Source organism: Pleurodeles waltl, chromosome 3_2 (genome assembly GCF_031143425.1).
Source record: "Pleurodeles waltl isolate 20211129_DDA chromosome 3_2, aPleWal1.hap1.20221129, whole genome shotgun sequence".
Taxonomy (NCBI): domain Eukaryota; kingdom Metazoa; phylum Chordata; class Amphibia; order Caudata; family Salamandridae; genus Pleurodeles; species Pleurodeles waltl.
This window is the reverse complement of record NC_090441.1, coordinates 51,138,323-51,156,941: the sequence shown is the minus strand read 5'-3', so window position 1 is coordinate 51,156,941 and position 18,619 is coordinate 51,138,323. Positions and strand designations below refer to the sequence as shown.

The window sequence follows — 18,619 nt, the reverse complement described above, 5'->3', positions numbered from 1 at the left end:
GGAATGGGCACCCTCAGCACATTTAAAAGATGTGATCATCTCATGGGGCGCATCAGAGTTAATTGGCTTGCCACGCCATAAAATGACTTTAGTATGTAATTGCTTCCTTTTCAGAGTCTGTGGCTTTTTGACACATTTAGGTTAAAAACGGAACTAAAATGCATAATTTGACAGAAAAAATTGTTCCTAGAAGACGGGCAGAGTATTATGCCCTAAAGCATTCAAAGACCAGCTGCCACTGTTGCGAGATTTTTACTGACAAGAAGTACATTCGGAGCGCGCTGTGATATGATAATGTAAAGAAGTGTGGGGCATTTTCCTCCAGCATTCTGTATACGACTGATCTATGACGGTCGTTTGAGGTCACAAGCCTCTGCCCTGCCCGGGCAGCCGACAGACAGCATAAGCGAGCCCTTCTCTGGCTGCACGTGCGGCTCTCCGATGAGCTTGTCTCCGCCGGAGCACCACGCGCAGCTATGGGGGGGGGGAGAGAATGGCTGAAAGGGTCATTGCGTTTGAGTAGGTGTATGGGTTTTGCAAGTAAATGTGCGTCTGTGTTTCTCTGCGGGTCTCTAAACGTGTATGCAGGAGTAATATTGTGCGCATGTGTGAAAGTGAGAGTATTTTTGTGGTCGATTCTGTACGTGGCTGTGCGTAAGTGGGTCTGAGTGCCTGGCTGTGTGAGACTGTGTGCCTGCAAAAACATTGTGCAAAAGTTGATATACGGCATTATCTTCTCTGTAGTGAAGGAAGACCGCCTTTCGCGCCCGATGTCAGACTCGTTTTTTATGATCTCATTCATGGTCTGCCGTGTCATTCTTTGGGATGTCAAAAATCTATTTCAAATGCTGTTACAGATATCTATTGACCGATAAATTGCCATTCTATTAAAGACTGGTCAAGTGTGCTATATGTTGTAAATGTTCTTCAACTCGAATATTGGATTCTATACACAATGCACCCCCACAAACTGACTTATCAATAATAGGTGTTGGTGCACTGATTTCAGGAACGTCATAAGAATTAAATGCTGGGTAACTTCTGGCAGGATTCAAATATTTGGCTTCGAAGTTAATTACAGATCTTTGCAGAAGCCAGTCACCCGACTGGGCTCCTTGAAAGTGCTGTAAAACCATCTCCGGAAATGTACGCAGAGCCATAGACTCGTAAATAGGTAGGCAAATCGAGCAAAGATATGAGGCAACTGCATTCATTCAGCCTTTCTAGCGTAACTGCCGATTTAAATATGTATTTATGTCATCAATCACATGTGAAGTAGTAAAAAAAGGAGAAAAACACCAACTTTAATGTTCAGCGGAATGCCTACATTTTAGATTGTCTTCTATACTACCTATATCAACTATATTTTCTTCAAAGTATCCTGCTTTCACATCCAAGCGGAATCTGCGTTCCAGCTTGAGCTCCCCGAAAATGGCAGGCTTCGCGACCCCGCGGAATCGCTGCAGTCAGCGGCGGAGCCCCCGCACCCCCACCTCTCACTCCGGCAGCCAAGGATGAGGAAAATCATGAGGATAATAAACCCGAGAGCCGGCGGAGATTAAAAAGGGGAGATAACCCGGCGAGGGTGCTGCGGGGACCCGGGACGTTTGGAGCAGGCGTCTGGCTTCCCCCGAGGACCCAGCACAAGACCACTGGCCCACGGGGTCCCCAGGGAAGCCTGCAGTCCCTTCCTCCGCGCATTCTACATGGAACATATCCATAGGTCTGGAGTCACCCTCAGGGGCAGCGTATGCACCCCTTAAATAGCTTAATTTGGCCGTGGGCTGGCGGCAGCCACGCTCCGGGCACCTAGCCCTACCCGACCAGACCCGAGTAACCCCTCCTCACTGTGGCGCATCCCAAGTCTACGCACTACTGCCGTCCTGGAGGACGCATCCCAACCCCCGGAGGAACTCGCGCCCAGTGTGCAAATGCCCAGGAGCAAGGATCCGCCGCACTCCATGCACACCTGCCACCGGCCGCCCAGGAGCACACGTCCTCGCTGCATGTAGTGCGCTGTGCATCCTCACTGGCTACAGGGATGCTAATATGCACTGACTGCCCAGGAGGGTAAAGGGCTCATTGGCCATAGCGGATCGTACCCCGCACGCATCTCCCATTGGCTGCAACACACCACACTCCACGTGCACCAGCACAGGCCTGCGCCGGCTGAAGGGCCCCCAATCCAGCTCACCTCACCACAACGGGGCCCAGTGGCTTCAACGGACCTCACCTGCCCTGGCTGCCCGGGGAAACGGGCCCCCGCTGACTGCACTCCGCACGCATCTGCATTGGCGCTCTAGGAGAAAAACTGGATCACACTCCACGCGCACCTGCATCAGCTGCCTTCCCCCCTCCCCCCGGGAGGACAACACACCCTCTCTCCCCGGCTGCAGGGGGACAAACCCCCTTCACCTGAACCGCCCCAGCCGTGATCTGCTGCAACAACACTCCCCGCGCACCTGCATCACCTGCCCAGGAGGACGGGCCCTCGTCCTCTGGAGAGGATCAAAGTGCACGCACCCCTGCACCTGATGCACCCCCCGTACACAGTAGTGAGTCACGCTCATCCTCAAGTGCATCGACCGCCCAGAGGAGCACCCCCTGCACCTCCACTAACCGCCTAGGAGGGAAACCGCAACACTGACGTACCTCGCGCTCACCTGCACAGCAATGCTCAGGACAAACCTCCCCCGACCATCAGGGAACCGCCTCCATCGCCGACAGTGAGTCGCGACAGGCCAGCTTGCGGTGACCTATCGGAGAACGCTCCGCGCTACAGCGAGGCCGCCCGGAAACCTCCCGCGCCCCGGAGAGTCCCCGCGGGGCGCCTTCCCGGGCGGGCACCGCGCGCGCCATTCCGGGCCGTCACCGGCGGGCGGCCGCCGGGAGCAGCATGTGCTCTGCTGCAGTCTCTGCCAGCCGCCGGCCCCGGAGGTGAGGGGCCCCGCCGTGGCGTCGAGCACAGGTAAGGAAAGCCCGGCTGCTGAGAGGGGGAGCGGAGGGAGCTGGGCACCGGGGTCACCTTCACAGGTTTCCAGTGGGTAGGCCAAGGCCCGTCAGAGGCCGCTCTGCAGTATCGTGAAGGGGCAGTTTCGGGGAAGGGGGTGACCCCTTAGCTGCTTCGGGTACTTTCGAAGCCGTAGTAGTGGCACCAGCATGCAAAGCATTGTGGGCTACAAAGCTCGTTGAGGCCTAGGTAGCTCCCGTGAGTTGGAGCAGCTCTGTGGGACAATTAGGTCGTTTCTTAAAAGTAGAGGTAGCCCCCGGGAAGTGCTGACAGGTGTCTCACCTTTGAGTGGGACAAAGTTAAAAGGGAGCACAGGTCCAGCCAAACAGACACTGACTTAATTCTTAAACAAAAGTACACTACACAAGGTTTGCTTGCATCCATCTTATTTTTATGCCTTATGTTTCTGATATTCCATGTAAACTCTTGTGTATATAGGCACCATAAAACATGGTTTTGAATATAACCACATCCTCCTCTCTCTCATAGGCTCATCGTGGTCCAGGGTTCCTAAGGACTGCTAAAGGATTAGGGCTGTTTATATACTAAGAGGGAATACTCTGTCCCAAGTGCAGATTTTCCCTGTGCGTTTGAGTGAAGAATATCCTATCACATAGTGCCCACCTGCTTAATTTTGTTTGACACTATGCAGTACATGCTATAATTTTTAGGGACATCTCAATAATATGACTGGGCACTGTTTGGCGAGATGCGAAAACGGCAGGGTATGAGGTAATGTGTGTTATTTTAAAGCACACGTTCCTTTATCTAATTTTGCAGAATCTAGTGGTCTAATTCCCACAGGGTGAGCTCTTAGTAAGAAATCATAACTGCGCCTAGGTAGGGCGTCATTAACGTTATCAAGATAAGTGCCAATGCTGCTCGAGTGAGGCATGCGGGGAGGGGGGGGGGGGTCGTACTTGGCAGTAAACCAAATGCAAGGCTCGAGGGCTGATAGTGTGGTGGTAGAGATCGCATGGGCTGAATGGTAAAGAGTTGAGACCTGAGAGGGGCTGTTGAAATAGGTCCCCATCTAAAATCCTGGGCACCTAGCCCTTTCCAAGCTGAACCCAACCTTCTCCAGCATATATTCTGACATACCTACCTACCAAAAATATGGAAAGTTGGTTAGTATTTTGAAAAAAGAAAATCCAGTCCACCTCATTACTTCGTTAAACCTATCTACATTCCAGTGTGCCGATTGGAGACCCTGATCACTAGGATCTTTCCTAATCATGAATTCTCTTCTGGCTGATACTTTTAGTACAAATTTCCTCTAGCTATGTAGTCTGAGAGATTTGCTGATTATAGGACCGAGCCATCAGAGGTCGTAGATCATGGGCCAGAGTGTGTCATGGTAGAGGGTCATAAGACACCATGCATAAGGTTTATAGGTCAAAGTCAGCCAAAGTTGAGGTTTGTGGGAAATAGTTGCATGGGTTGAAGCTCATAGGTCTAAATCCGCCATGGTTGAGGTTCATGGGTCACAGACACCAAGGTTGGGTTTCAAAGGGCCACAATCATAAGATATTGGACCTGGCCAGACAGTTTATAATGTTCTCATTTACAAAGGGTCAGTGTGGCTTGTGAGACACTGTCTTTCATTAGTGTTTATTGGGTAAAGCTGTCAAAGTTGTTTCACAGGGTACAGGTACATTGGCTAAAACTCTCAAGGTTCACAAATACTTAGACAGAGTCATGAGACAAGCTTAACATACTGTCAAGGTTGAGTTCTGTTGGACCACATTGTTCAGTTTAATAGGATAGAGCGTGCTAAGATTGACGTTCGAATACAGCTGTGATGATTAAGGCTCTTGGGAACACAGTCCGCTGCCCAGGCCATGGGGCAAAGACTACCAAGGTTGAGGTTTGTAGAATTGCTGTTTATAAGCATGAAAAATGTAGATAATAGCCTGCTGAGATCAGAGAAGTTCTTTGGATCGCCATATGCCAAGGTCCTTGAAATCTGCAGTCACAGTTTGTCAAGCTCATGGTGCCAAAGTGTGCTAAGGTCAAGGATTGTAGAGCCACAGTCTGCCACTGAAAGGGCTCCTGGGGTCAAAGACTGTATAGTTCTTTGAAGGTAATAGAATCACAGTCTGCTTAGGTCAAGGTCCATTAGGCCATGCTGTGCCAAGGCCATGTATGGTAGGCCCGGTATCTGTCAAGGGGCAATGTCTACCAAAGGTGAGGTTCCTATGGTCACAATCTGCCAAGGCCACTTAAGTTGCTATGTCCACTGTCTGCGAAATTTTGAGGTCATCACGATTCACAGGGCCCCAGACTGTTAAGGTCGAGGTTGCAGGTTGACCATCTTCCACACTCACCAGAACTCAATGGGTCACAATTTACACTGAGGAGCATAGTGTTACAGTTTTCTAAGGTCACCATTTGTCAACAAGATCATCGGATCAGATTCTGCCAGTGTCAGTGAAGCACAGAGGATCACAGTCTGTAAGGATGTCACCAATTTCCGTAGAGAGACAGCCTGACAGGTTGAGCTTAACAGTCTGCCAGGTTCGTGGAGGGACTCTAAGTTTGCAAAGGTCAAGGAACAAGGATAAAATTCCATTAGATTGTTTAATTCCGCAGGGGCATAGTCTACAAAGGTGAAAGAGGGCTATATGAATATAAGCTATCGCATATCATTAGGGTTATAGGCTCAATGTTTGCCAAGGCTGGAGTTCTTGGATCAGTTTTGCAAAGGTTACTGACAGTTAAATGGCCAGTTTTACAAAGTCACTGAGGACCAAGGTACAAAAGGCCACACTCTGCCAAGGTTTGAGTTTTGATGATCAGTCTTCCATGGTGACGGGGGCTCATAGGGTTAAATTCTGTCAAGATCACTGAGTTTTTAGTCTGAGTATGATAAGGTGACCCGGTTGATTCAGGACACAGTCTGACGAGGTTTGAGTGTTTTGGGTCATAGAGTGCTGTGGTCACTAGGTTTCATAGGGCTGAAGGCTGTCTGTGTCACACAGAGATTGGTAGATTATACGTGTGCCAAGGTCGTCAAGATTCATAAGCCACAATCTGCAAAGGTTTGAGGGGCACAGTCTGCCATGGTTATTGAGGGTTAGAAGTTTAAAGTCTGTCAGGGTCACGTAAGGTCCTATCTATGTCCATAGTCTGCAATTGTCTAGAGTCTAAGGTGCATTGTCTATCGACATTACTAGGGACCATAGGGTACCGTCTACCAGGGCTAATGTTGACAGAGTCAGTCTATGCAGGTTCAGGGCCTTAGGCTCACCAATGTGCTATGGTCGAGGCTTATATGATCACAACTGGCCAGGATTGAAATTGTCAGTTTCAGTTTCAGTTTCAGTTTGCCAAGGTCGAGGCTCATAGTCACGGTCTACCAAGGTCAAAATTCATAGTGTCGATTGTATGTCAATTCGTTGTCGCCCTTCTTGCTCTATGATATACTGACAAGTTCCTATTTGAGTTTGTACCCATGCAATTCACCGTAAGTATATTTATTCAATTAAAATACACTTACAAATATAAATCTCTTCATCATGGAATGTATTTTTAATGGGAATGTTTATAGTCGGTTCGGAATAAACACAATACAGGTTTACTGATCTGTGCCCATATTCTGAACAAAAGATATACACGAATAACAAAATACATTCCTTAATTAGGAGGTTTATCCCCAAATGCATTATAATTATTTTGATAAATTCGGATATGGTGAATAACCATTAACAATTGTTAATGAAAAATCTGTAATGCAGAAACGTAAAGGAGTAATAAAAAGCTAGAATTCATGTGAAAGTGAAAACTGGTTCATAACTGACATGAAGGGGATATAATGTAGCATACCCTCAAAATATTGCAAATATTGAGGGTCACAGTCTTTACCGGTTATCAGGAATCATCAAAGTCTACCAAGGTTATGCCCTAGAGAACCACAATCAACTGCGGTTTGTAGGGCCATATTCTACAAAGTTCATGAGTTGCAGGCTTTGTTGGGTCAACAGGATTCATGGGTAACAGACCACCAAGGCCCCCATTACGAGTTTTTTCTTTGATACGGGGGTACCAGGGTGTGGAATTTAAATTACAGGCCAGTATCTGTGCACAAGAGTTCTGCCATTATAAGTTGTGTTCCCTTAAATGAGGAATAATTGCTTCGACCAGAGTTAAAGGATTCTTTTCCGGGCAGCTTTTACCCGATTTCAGTGGGTATAACACTGACGTTTCCAAAAGTGTCAATGGAGTGCTATCGGTTAGGGATGAAGGGTTCCTGTGCGGGCACTTTGTGTCTTTTCAGAAGGAGAATTGTCTTCTCCCCCACGGACAGCTCTGGGTGGGGGCCAGGTAATGCTGCTGCTGCCTGCCCCCCAGGCCCTGCATCATTAGTAACTGGTCCAGGGCCTCTGCTGCAGAAGTATCGGGTCTGGAGTTTTCAGACCCAATAATTCCAGGCCTCGATAAACTTGAAGTGGCAACTTGGGTTATTAACTCAAAGTTCTTGTTCTAGGTGAAATACCTCTACTTGTAATAAGGGCCCAAGTCGTAGGTGGTATGTCACAGTAGGCCAGGCTCTAAGGGAATGGATCACTGTCTACCCAAGGTTCATGGGGTTACAATCTGACACTTTTTGGGTTGTAGGCAACAACCGCTGTGGTTGAGGTTCATAATGTTATTGGGGTTCAAAATGCCATAATCTAGAGTCATAGAGCCAAGCAGCAACAGAAGGGCATCAGAGGACATATTGTAACAGAGAACCCTGGTTGAAGTCCATAGTTAGTAAGAAGTCACTAAATTGAGATCAATATTATTGACACATATATAGACTACCAATGTATCTTCTATGTAACATTTACAGGCAAGTATTGATTTACTAGTCCTAACTCCACTTGTATTTACATTGATTATATGTTGGTAGTCAATATTGAGGAGTCCATGTAAAATCCAATATATGGTTAAAACTCTAATATTGTGGTAGATCATGATGGGATTACAGTATGCCGGTTTGAGTCTCACACTCGGTCAGGAGTTGTCTGTTCATTAACTACCATGTTTGAGCTTCATGGTGTCAGAGTTTGCTAAAGTTGCAATGTGTCAAATTCTTCTGACATCTAGGTACATAGACTGTAAAATTTGGGGTTCTTTATAGACCGAGTGCTAAACTCAAGGTTCACATATTTAAAATCTTCCGTGATGCAGGGTGAAGGGATTACAGTTTGTCATTGTTAATGGGATTCATAGTGTCAAAGTTGACTAAGATCTGCCAAGATGCATAGCGCATTAGTCTGCTCCCATCAAGTGTTTCAAGTCTAAATCTGTAAAGCTTTTGGGTCATGAAGTCACAGCTTGCCAATGTCAGTGATGTTTACAAGTCACAGTTTGCCAGTTGAAATGTCTGTAGACCTCTGCCTTTCAAGATCTCAGGTCACTGTGCCCATGAGGCTTCCGTCATCCATGGTTGATAAGTGTGGGAGACAGTCTGCTATGGTCAAAGTTCATAGGCCATAGTGTGCCAAAAGCGAGATTTTTTAGTCTCAGACTGCCCATTTGTAACAGACTAATACAATTAGGCCACGGTCTGTCAGTCACAAGCATGGTATTGGCACAGACCACCTAGGCCTAGAGACTTATTATCAAGTTTCCATGGTTGAAGTTCATAATCCACAGTCCACAAGGTCAATTAATCCGGATCATATATCACAATCTGTCCAGGGTGTGTGGTTCATATGCTGTCGAGGAAGATGGAGCCACCATCTTCCAAGGTATGTAGGGCCCTAAGCTCCTTTAGTGAGTGGGAAAGCACAAGCCGCACTACATGTACTACCTCTAAGCATCCATCTATCCCCAGGTTTTCGGAAGTGTTGTGGAGGATGATAAATGGGTACGAGGGAATATGTGTGTTTTTTGCACGGTTTGTTAGAATACCTGGATTGTAAGAATACCTGGCGATTTTGACGCGGCTCCTGCATCTGTTTTGGAAGAGTCCACGCTTTCCTCTATTCTGTGGGTGAAACGCACGTTTGTTTGTAATTCGTATTTGTGAGGGTGTGCAGTCTCCAAGGGTGGGTGGGTTGAGTGCTGGAGTACTCATGAGACTGCACTTTTAGAGGGTACAGTTACGGCTTCCAATCGAACACTTCTTGCAGACCAGTGTGGTTGAGCCAGGGCCCCTCGTCCTCAATTTAGCACCTCCTATAGACCAGTGAGTTTGGCCCAGAGTCCCAGGCCCTCATTTTAACTCTTCTTACAGACCAGTGCGGTTGGTTGGGCCGGAGTCCCTGCATGGACGTCATTTAGGGGTCGCCAGGGGTCGCAGCTGCGACCCCTCGCCAGCCCTTTCCAACCCCTGGCACTGCCTTTGCAACCCCTAGGTTCAGAGTTGGCAAATTCAGTGCCAGGAACACAGTAACCGCTCGTTCTCATGGAGGTAAGTTGTGGCCCCGCTCTGTTTTCTGTCAATTTTTTATTACACTAATAGTGAATAATATATTATTATTCACTATTAGTATAATAGCAATTGAGTACAGTTAGCTGGAATATGCCTTACGATGGCAGCTGAGGTAAAGTAAAAATGATTTTAAATGTATGTTGTGTGCGTGCTCGAGTGTAAGTGTGTTTATGTGAGAGTGTATGTAAGTGTGAATTTGTGTTTATGTATGTGAGTGAAAGTGGAGGTCAAAGGGCGTGTGATGTCACTGTCCCGCGTGCAAACCGTCAGTGTGCCTTCGAGTGAAGATTATCATGCATATAGTGCACCCTACACAATTCTTTTTTGCACGTGCAGTACGTTAGCGTTTGAGGTGCATCTGAAAAACACTCGTGCATTCTACGTCCGCCACCAGCCTAGCCCAGTTGCGCTGACATCCCGTGGCCAGCCGAGTCTAGCCTGTCTGACCAGTGAGCCCGGCGCTGTCACTAAGAACGTCTTTGCACACGAGTGTCTGCAGCGGTCTCCGCATGACCTTGAGGAGCGGTGGGGCTTTCCAGCACGCTCTGTCGGGTTACCCGTAACCAGTTTAACGTCGTCGCTCTTCGTGACCTCTGGCCTCCCCAGTACCCTCGTCTACCCGTCGTCAGGCAAACAACTGATCTATCACTGACTAACGGCGTGACCTTGGGCTAGTCACTATTAACGTCCTTTCCCCCGCCTGCCCGTAGCTATTGTCTTCGTGTGACTTGGACGAGCTTCTTGACGGTATGGCACGGGCTGTGCCTTAGTCTGATATGCCACAGGCTTGGTGTGCGACCACAGGTGGGACTGGTCTCTGTGTGCCTCAGTTCCAAAGTCCGTGCAAGGCCCTAATTATACCAATAATAATAATGCCACACTGAAGACTCGCGCAGAGCTGACGCCAGTCATAGGGTACGGTTGGTGGGGTAGTAACGGAAAAGGGGGTACGGACTAAGCCTTTCATCCTGGAGGTGGTTGCACGCGCCACCTTGAAGATTGATCCCTGTAAGCGGCCTGTTAGCATCTCTTAACGTCCCCGCCGAGGCTGAGGGAAGAGGTCGAAGGAACCATCTTCAATCCACTATGGCATCTTTCACCAATAATGAAGGGCTCTCGTCTCAAGAGAAGGACCTAAAGCCCCTAAAATGTATCTACCCCACTTTCCCCGCCCCCTCTCTTTTAACCATCAGCGAGAGCGCGTCTACTTTAATGGGAGTGAGCCCAGGGTACACGGCGCCCACCCATTATTTCCACAGGGTGGACGGCGTACACCCTGCGGGGAGTGGGCCCCGCTGAAATATGCTGATCTTGCCCCGGTGTAATTTTCAGACACCGGGACACTTTGAGCTGCGCCTGCACGTTGTCTGCCTTCCTTTCGAGCAGCAACATGCAGGCAGCAAGGAGGATTTCATATTTTAGACTCCAGACCCATAACAAAGGCCGGATTTAAAGGGGCCATTAGGCAGTGCTTAATTTGTAAATAAAGAGGTGCCGGTGCTCAAAGCCCTTCTCTTAAACACGAGACTGCTGTAATTAAATCTGCCAGCACTGAATACTGAGGCAGCAACCCTGAAGCCATCTCGGGCCTCTTCAATCCATTTATGGCCACCCCTGCCCCTTCAGGTCATCCTACAACTTTCTACTTTCTCCCTTTATGACGCTTTTCCTTCTTCCGTCTTTCTTCTATGTGTCTTTTGCTCGCACCAAATGCTTGAGGCATAAGAATAAGACCCGGCCCTCACAAATAACTGCCGGTTCTCAGCAGCGGAAACAACAAGCACAAATTAAGCACTGCCATTAGGCCTCCTTTTGCTTCACTATCCTGACTAGGAGCTAATGCAAGGGAAAGGAAACAAAGGCACACAGCTTGTTGTTTTCACTACACTGAGGGGCATGCTTTTTAGATTGTTCAATTCCCCTCTTCGCTCCCCCCGCGTTATGACATGCATGCACTGTAAGAATATCAGATGTGCTGATCTGTTCCAGTGTTTACACAATTAACAATTTAAGTACCACTGTTTTTTTTTTTTTTTTACAGCAGTACTCTTCCCACTGCAGGGTGTCAAAGCGCTTTACATCACACATACATAGAAACATCGACAATGAATCCTATAAAAGTGTCAATAAATGTACATGTGTGTTACTTAAGACAGTGAGGGTTACACGGTGTAAGAGTCACATGTCCTTTATAGCTCATTGTGCTATATTGGGATCACAATTTATGAACTGCTATTAACAAAAGGAGCTCTGTGTTAAAAGCAGTAACTCCCTTACCTAGCTACATAATATACAAATCTGTCATCTGCATGATGTGCTTTGCAGGAGACACTTTAACCCTCTATGCTACTTTGATTCAAAACTATGACGAGAGAAAACAGAAGTCTCTCCAGCAAATGCGTTACCCTCGAAGGTTATCTTACTATTATTATTATTGTTACTTGGGATTTACTGGGCATACAAAGATCTGCACAGCAGGTGCCTTAACCCCATGAGATATTTGAAAATGTAGAATTTGCAACCAATTTTGCAGAATAGATTCAGTGCTATATTTTTTGTTGTTGCCAACGTAGGCGTGCAAATCAAACACCAATCTCTATAGCACATGCATCAACCAGATGAACTGCTTTTCCAAATAATACATCTTGAATCAAAAGGCTTTGAGAGTTCCTTGCGTGTTATGCTAAAAAGGGAAAGCCAACTTAACCTTCTTAACTATCCTCAGATTTCCACCGCACAGCGGAAGTGCCATCTGCTAGACCGAAATCCTCCATTTTCCTACTAGGATTGTCGTTTAATCCTTAGAAATCAGGTCACAGCCCATTTATTAATTAGGCCTGCATAATGGTTCAGTGAGTTGAATGCTTGCTGCTAAAATATGTGGTGATCAGTGTATTCAGACTTCTAACTGTCCGAGTTTGGTAAATTTATTACAATTACATTGACTAATAGTAAATACTGTTATTGACAGCGCCTAGAAGATACAAATGTGAGTTATGAAGTGCTTTATAAAAACACTTTTTTTTGTAAAATATTGTATTGACTTTCCAAACAACACAGTAGCTGTACTCATACAACGCTTGGGAAGTGCACCCCGTCGAACCACCACTACCCATCCCTCTCCATGTAACACAGTAGCTGTATGCCATCCAAATGCCCAATCCCCTTCCTTTATAAATTATCTTTTGTTTTGTGCATAGGTTATGTTCTTTACCGTTTCCTAGTCTCTTAGCATAGGAGTCACAAAGGATCCCCACTTACATGCCACTTCTCTTTTGGCTAGGAGAAACCCCAGGTTAAATAATATGCGCTGATAGGAGGTTCCATCAGATCCACTTCATCAATCAATCAATTTTTGTGAAGCGCAGCTACTCACCCCTGAGGGTCTCCAGGCGCTGGAGGGGAAAAGGGAGGGGCCTCATCCAAAGAGCCACGTCTTGAGGTTCTTCTTGAAGATGGTGAGCAACGGGCTTTGTCTGAGGTGCAGGGAGAGGTTGTTCCAGCTCTTTGGTGCAGTGTAGGCGAAAAATCGTCCTCCAGCGGTGGTTTTGCAGATGCGAGGGATAGTGGCCATTGCCATCTGGGCGGAGCGGAGGGATCTGGCAGGGATGTGGAAGGAGACGCAGCGGTTCAGGTAGACTGGTCCTGCGTTGTGTATGGCCTTGTACGTGTGGGTGAGAAGCTTGAAGGTGATCCGTTTCTCGACCGGTAGCCGTAGGAGAGGCCTCAGGTTATGGAAAATGTGTTCTCGGCGAGGGAGGTCCAGAATGAATCTGGCGGCGGCGTACTGGATGAGTTGAAGTTTTTGGACATTTCTAGTTGAGATGCCGATGTAGAGGGTGCTGCCTAGTCAAGCTTGCTAGTGACTAAGGCATGGGTGACTGTCCTGCGGCAGTCTGCTGGGCTCCATCTGAAGATTTTCTGAAATTTGCAGAGTGTTTGCCAGCAGGAGGGGGCAACAGAGTTTACCTTGGCAGATCATAGATAGGAAGGAGTTGAGGATGATTCCTAAGTTGCAGGCGTGCTCAGTCGGTGCAGGGGGGGTGCTGAGGGATGTGGGCTACCAGGAGTCGTCCCAAGCTGAGGTGGCCTTGTTGGAGTTGAGCTTGAGGCAGCCTTCTCTCATCCAGATGGCGACGGCTTCCATTCCTGAGTAGAAGTTCCTTTTGGCTGTGTCCAGGTCTTCGGTGAGAGAAATGATGAGCAGTGTGTCATCTGCATATGACACAATGTTCAAACCGTGGCTTCTGATGATGGTAGCGAGAGAGGCCATGTATATGTTGAAGAGTATGGGAATCAGTTTGGATCCTTGGGCGACTCTGCAGTTGACTCCTGTGGGTCTGGAAGTGTAGGGCGGGAGTCTTTACGTCCTCCCGGAGAGGAAGGAGTTGATCCATTCCAGGGCTCTTCAGCGGATTCCTATGTCATGGAGTCTGGTGCGCAAGGTGCTGTGGGAGACCATGTCGAATGCTGCAGAGAGGTATCCCTCACAATATCAGTGGGGCCTCCGGAGTTATTCGGATATCAGTAGTGCCCTCCACTCTGAGTCACCACCTCCCAGAATTCATGTAATATTGGATATTCTCAGAGTGTGTGGAAGAATTAATGTACCCCCCTGTTCACACCCTCACAAACAGTTCTCATCCAAGACTTTTCCCAGTTTATGCAGGGGAACTCTGGTATAATAGACTCTGTGCTTAGTTGGATCAGTCTGTAATGGACTTTAATTCCTTCCTACCTACCTACCTTGGGAATTGCAATGCCTCTCCTGAGTCCTTATCCTCTATAGCTCCGACGTCCCTCTGTCATCTTGGCCTTAAGGGTTCGAGTTCTCTTTGGGTGTTTCTCATCCGGGTCTGCTAGGTGAGAGAAATTGTCTTAATCAGCATTGACCCCTCCATCAATCTGCTCTCCAGAGGCAAGGCCTCCATAACCTCTGACACGATCCTAGCCCGTGGCACATCTCCGTTAGAGGTACTTGAATACCTAGGAGGGCAGCATCTCTTATTCTGTTTGAAGATATTCAAAAGGTACCACCCAATTAGCATCCCATAGATCTTTCAGTCTACTAAGCCCTATTGCGTCCCACTGATTGAACACTCTGAGGCCAGATACTTCTCTCAGGCGTGTGCCCATCCACAGTAGGGTCCTTGGGGTGAAATGCCCATGCCTTCCAATCTCTCTGTGGAGCTCATGCCATATAGCCACTACAGGTTTTCTAGCTCTGGGGGCATTCTCAGTCAGCTTCCACCATAGCGAACATGCTGATAGCCTTTCTCTCCCAGCATCTCTCTGTCTAACCAATTGTGCTTATGCCCAGCCATTGATCACACTTAAATGTGCATCCTCATAGTATCGCGTAACATCATTCAGTGCTATACCTCCCTCATAAGTAGAGCGTTGTTGAGTAAATGGTGCTATTCTCATTGGGCCCACTGCCAGAACAGCAAATTATCTATATCTTAAAAAAACGATTGGGGCTCAATAGGGGCTGTTCTGTAGTATATTAGTAAAACGGGCTGTGCCACCATCTTGAACAGCGCTGCTCTACTCATTCAGGAAAGAGGCAGCACTCCCCAAGGCCACGCATCTGTTTCCAGATTTCTCAGTAGTGATATGAGATTGTCCTCATAATGGGAGGCTTCCCCTCTGTAAATCCATGTCCCCAGATACTTAAAGAGTTCTCTTTCGATTCAGAATGGCATTGAAACAAGCTTATTTTTATTCACGCTCTTAAGCAAATGTATCGGTAATGCGCTGGTTACGGAAAATGTGTTCCGAGCCCTTATCTTGGACGAGGTGATGCACACTTTTGTGAGTTACTCTGAGCTCAGGGGAGGATCATCGAACCTGGGAGAAGTTGCCTGATCCTGGCGGATGGATTGCAACTTAAACTAGTTTGGACCTCAAGATTCGGGCAATCCATGGCAGTGCTCCATCAGTCTACTCCCGCAAAAAAATAAAATAAACTGTGCTCTGTAACCAAAAGGCAGATATGCTTTGTGCAAAGACAATGGATCTGGGGGGTATAAAAGGATTCTTTAACCTCTGATGACTTGAGGTATAAATGATATATCTCCTCACTGGAAAATATTCTTGACTATAAATATGGTGGCGATCCCTTCTTAGTATGTATTTTTTGAGTTACATAGCTGCACTGTGACCTTCGGATGCAACGTTTCCCCTGCAGCCCCGAGTGCCAGATTCCACATGCAGAGAAACAGAATGGGGTTTGCGGACTGCACCCCTTAGACAGGTGGAATTGAAGGGTGCAGCTGCCTTTGTGTGAGAGGGCCTACCTTAGGTTGAGCCCTATCACCCTAGTTCAGCAAAATCCCTTGCCATGTCATATAAAAGCTTTTTTTCTGTGCCAGACTCGATTCCCTAGAATCTCCTAAACCCTTACTCCAGTGGGATGTTTTAGTCCAGTATGCCTATCAGGTTGCAGCCCCACCACACATGGTGGATGTATCTGACAGTAAGCCCTCAACACAATTTGAAAATAGAAAGATAAGCTCTTGTGAGTGGCGCATCTGGATGCAACAACTATCTGTTACCGATGGTCTGCTGGGCTCAGGCCAGTACTTTGAAGTCACAGTAGGGCTTTTATGGCGATGTGTGGGTTAAACTAAACCATGTGGACCCCAGATCCATTCCTTCTTACTCGAGGAGCAGGGCTCCTTTATAGGTTGAAGCCTGTCTGGTTTTCTATAGACATCTTGGGCATTCAGAAAGCTTCCCTGGGAATGCATTCCGCCCATTGCTTACTATTGGCTTTGTGGTTTGTAAATCACATTTTCTGTCTTTCTGCTTGCTGGCTTTATTTGTTTTAGGCTGTCCAGCTTCAGTTCATCCTTCCAAGTAGCAAAGCCTCTTCACTCTAGTCTCCTTGTATTTTTTCATGAGTGCTCAGAGACAGGTCAAATGTAGGCTCTGTCTTCCGAGGGAACTTGGTGTTTACTAATCTTTCTCTGACTTCAAAGTGAGAGGATTTAGGTGACAATCTTGCTGTATACTAGTGATAGGAAGGTTTTTTTCCTAACACACATTTAAAAGTAGTATGCAAGTATTTAAACATTTAAATCAACTATCCAAGTATTTCAGAATATATCACAAATTAAGCACATTTTTCGTTAATTCTGAAGTGTATTGGAAACAAATTCTTTTAATATGATCAAAACAAATCAATATACTTGGTGATGCGATTTTCACACATTACTGTTTATTTACTCTATAGTTTTATTAGCAAAACTGTAAGTCTGTTCAATGCAGTGGTCATTTCAATTGAACATGTGTTGTCTATAATGGCAGTGTGCTACCACACCATGTATACTCCACTCTCCGCCACGTCACTCCACTTCACTATAGTTTGCACCACTGCACTCCGCGCACTGCACTCTACTCCACCCTGCACCACTCCACTTTACTCTATGCCTCTCTACTCTGCACTACTCCACTCTATGCCAATGCAGTCTAACCCACTCTACTCTACACCAATGCACTCTTCACCACTGTACTCTACACCGCTCCAGTCTAGGCTACTCCTCTCTACACAACTCCACTCTGTGACACTGCAACCTACACCACTGTCACACTGCATTATATGCTACTGCACTCTACCACTCCACGCCCCTGAACTCTACTGTACGCCACTTCAATCTACTCTGCAACACTGCACTCTATGCCACTGCACTCCTCACTACTTTACTCTATGCCATTATACTCTACGCCACTGTACTCTACCTTGCACCACTCTGCTTCACTTCACTCTGCTCTGAAACAATCTACTCTACGCCACTGCACTCTGACACTCTACACCACACAGTCACTCCCCTCGGTGCTACAGCACTCTATACCACTCTACTCCAAACTACAGCACTCTACATCATGCCACTCTACATCACTTTAGTCTACACCGCTGCACTCTGTCCCACTCTACCCTCTGCCACTGCACTGTATGCCACTCCACTTTGCAACACTGAACTCTCCGCTATGCTACTAAACCCCACTGCACTCTATGCCACTTTACAACACTGCACTCTCTGCCACTCTACTCCACACGACTGCACTGTCAGTGCACTTTACGCAACTCCACTCTGCATCACTGCACTGTACAGCACCCCACTTTACACCACTCTACTCTTCATCATTGTACTCTACTCTGCACCACTCTGTCACCACACTCTGTGCTACTCTACTCTGCACGACTGCACCCTACGCCACTGTACTCTATAGCACTATGCACCATGCCACTCTACAATGCAGCACTGCTCCACTGCACTGTACTGTGCACTATTCTAATCCACACCATTGCATTTTACAACTCTGCATTGTATGCTGCTGAATTCTATGCTGCTGCACTCTATGCCACTATACTCTGCAACACCCTACTCCAAAGCACTCTACACTGGTCCACTCTACTCTAACACCACTAACTTTTAGCCATGCTGAGCAGCAACCCCTCTGGTGTACAACATGACTAAAACACATTGGTAAAGCCTATCGCTCTTGCATAGGCAAAACCTATTGGCTTTGCAAATGCTTGTTTTTTTCTGAAAAGCCTTCAGCTGACTTCATGAGCCCTGCAGAGCGTAGAGCATGTCTTCCCTTGTCCCTATGACCACTGCCCTCAAGAAGAGTCCTCCAACCTCCAGTGAGCTGCTGGACTTTGGGTTGTGCTGCTGAAAACTAGTCAATTGACCTGTCCACCTGATTTTGGAAATTCCAGTTCTTCGCATTGATTTGTGTGTAAACCCAAGCGCTAGGGGGCCTATTCAAGCACTTTGAGTTCACTGTGTTTGACCTAGTACTAGTAATCTGTCGAGGATGCACCTGGAATGTATTGCGCCTCCCCATGAGATGTATGCCGTACTCTGGACTTCCTGAGTCCTCCAAAGGGAGTTGGAGCCCGAGGCGCAATAAAGCAAATAACCCCTTCACCCCTGTGTCAGCTTTGGGGTTACAAAATGTATTTCACTGCAGTGGACTGAATGCGAGGCTCTAACCGTGAAACGTGACTTTGACACCAGTCCTTAGAGTGACATTGCTCCCATTCTGGCTGCCTGTGGCCCGATGTCTTCCCTTTACTCCTACATATTTGGGCCCACCACATTTGAAGGTTTATTTGGTTTAAATCCGGTTTCCACGTTTTTGTATTTTTTTTTTGCTGAGTTGTCTTTTTGAGG

At 47.1% G+C, this 18,619-nt stretch overlaps 1 protein-coding gene across 1 annotated transcript in view; it reads left to right on the top strand.

Moving 5' to 3' along the window:
* Positions 1 to 1,501: 1,501 nt before the first annotated feature.
* Positions 1,502 to 18,619, top strand: part of RASL10B (RAS like family 10 member B) — a 210,775-nt gene continuing 193,657 nt past the window's right edge. Inside the window, exon 1 of the mRNA XM_069226740.1 lies at positions 1,502 to 2,968. The gene's annotated coding sequence lies outside the window, so the exon portion shown is untranslated. The remainder of the gene's footprint in view (positions 2,969 to 18,619) is intronic.